Genomic DNA, 2,611 nt, shown 5'->3' on the forward strand with positions numbered 1-2,611 from the left:
TTCCCTTGCCAGCAGGAAGTAGCTAAGAGCGATTGTCATCCCGAGGTCGTTGCTTCACAAGGCTAAAAGACACTTATGGGACAAGGGGGGGAGTGTTGGGAGGGCGGGGCTAGGAATAAGGAGGAAACTGGTCTTGCAAGGTGTGTTAGGCCATAAAAACTGTGAACAATGCACTGCCCTGGGAGGGGGGGGTCATTATCGTTGGCCCCAGGACAGATGATCAGATATGGCCTGGGGACCCCCAACAACTGGGGGCCTTCCTGTAAGCCCACAAAAGGGGGCGGAACCATATCTGCAAGACAAAGACCCCAGAAGGTTATAAAAAGTGAAGCCCTCTGCGCGTTACTTCAGTTACTTCACTCTGATTTGGAAATTATTCCCGGAGTTCACTAGTGTTAATAAACGGGGTCCCTTTCTTTCTCTAGGAAGCGTGCGAGGTATTTCCTTGGTCTTCTGCCACACTATAAGACTCATTGTTTCTCAATCACACACACACACCCCTTTTCTCATACTCACAGAGCTGCCCCTATAATTTCTCTCCCAGACATGAGTTTTGGCCCCACAACCAGAACCTGCTACATGAAGTGAAAGGCTGAGCACAAAATGAAACTGTGGGGCCTTTGTCAAGAATTATCCAGAATTTCAGTTTGGTGCCAGGATAGCATTCAACCAACCAGGCTCAGGGCCATCACAATGACCATACAGGTCACATTCTCATGACACCCTCCTTCCAGGGGTCTCCCCGTGGCCCAGGAGGATGGAACAGAGCCTGGTGAATCTAGAGATCAGCTAGGGTGGGGCTGCACTGGTGGGAGAGGGGAATAAACACACAGTGGGAAATGGGACTCCAGGGCATACTGTCCCCTCACCATTTGCTCTCACTCACCTTGGAGAAGCCCATGGTTGCTCAGGGTTCAGGGGGCTGTGGCTTGATGGAGGAACAGGTATGAGAAGTGTTTCAGAGGAGCAGCCTCTTCTCCAGAATCCCTTTGGTTGCAGCTCCTTTTAAGGCCCCCACTGAGCCAATCACCTTCTCCCACACCCTTCCAACACAGAGCTAGCAGAGTTCCTGAGGTTTCTGCACCAGAGGAGGTCAGCTGAGGAGAGCAGCAGAGGAGGGCCTGGGAGGTGGGAGAGGTGGGGGAGGGTGACCTGCCCTAGAGAATGAAGTAGGGCTGACTGACAGTGTGGAGTGCGGGGAGGGGATAAGACAAAAATAGAGAAGGAGGAAAGACAGAAAGGGGGAGGGCAAAGGACTCTGGGAGGGGCGGGCACATCCCTAAACTCTAGGGGTGGCTCCTCCACTCTCTGAACCAGGGAATCTCTGAGACCAGGAATGGGTCTCGTCCTCATCCCCTCATCAGCCTGAGACAGAGAAGGGGCAGAGGGAAAGTACAGATTTCAAAATCAGGTTGGAGCATTTCTCAGAGCTTCCAGAATCAAGAGCTTCCCGCTGGGGAGTCAAGGTGCAGGGGAATGTCTGGAATGTCCACCAGGTCCCTCGCACAGAGTGCACCCCAGCTTCAGGGTCCAGAGGTTCGATAGCAGCAACAGGCTCAGGACATGGCAAGACCTGCAAGACCCCTGAGGTGGCTTTGTCACACATAGCCTTCCTCACCTCTCAGCTCTTCCCTAATACCCAACTCTGGGCCAAAGCCCCACCCAGCTCAGCACAGCCACTGTCTGCCCTCTGCATTAGTGTCCCAGGGCTGCAGGAACAACGCACCACAGACTGGGTGGCTACACAACACAAACTTTCCTCCTCACAATTCTGGGGCTAGACGTCTAAATCAAGCTGTTGGCAGAGTTGGTTCCTTCTTAAGCTGCAAGGGAAGGCTCCTAGGTTTGTAGATGCCGTCTTCATGTTCACATGGCATTCTCCCTGTATTCATGCCTGGCTACTACCTTCCCACTTTTATGAGGACACTGGTTCTATTGGATTAGGGCCTACCCTAGTGACCTCATTTAACCTGATTCCCTTCATGAAGACCCTGTCTCCTGGTAAGGTGATATTCTGAAGTCCTGGGGGTTAGGGCTTCAGCATATGAATTTGCGGAGGGACACAATTCAACCCCTAAGATCCCCAAAGAGAACCTGGCCCCTGAGAGGCCACTCATGAGCCCCATGAGGACAGACCTACACCTCACACTTCCTTAGTGAGAGTCTCACTGGGTTAGCTGAACCTCAGCGGACATCTCCCTGTCCCTTAAAAACCCATTCAATTGTCTGAAACCCCCTTTCCACACCTTGGAAGCCCAGATCCTTCCCTGAGCTGTCTTTGAATTCCAGGGTGGGAGAGAAGGGAGCTGCTTCTGCTTCAGGTACAAGTATTACGACTGGGCTCTCTCTCCAGAAGCCTGGCTCCCTGACCCCCGCATAACACTCCACTCCTCCATGACTGTCTCACAAAAGCCACCATCTGAAGACATTTTGTGTTTCATTGTGCACTGTACCACTTTAAAAAAAATGTTTTTATTGATTTTTTTTTGAGAGGAAAGGAGGGAGAGAGAGAAACATGGATGTGAGAGAGAAACATCAATCCGTTGCCTCTTGCATGTGCCCCATCTGGGAATCAAACCCATAACCTGGGTATGTGCCCTGATCGGGAATA

Source organism: Myotis davidii, unplaced genomic scaffold (genome assembly GCF_000327345.1).
Source record: "Myotis davidii unplaced genomic scaffold, ASM32734v1 scaffold1334, whole genome shotgun sequence".
NCBI classification, from domain to species: domain Eukaryota; kingdom Metazoa; phylum Chordata; class Mammalia; order Chiroptera; family Vespertilionidae; genus Myotis; species Myotis davidii.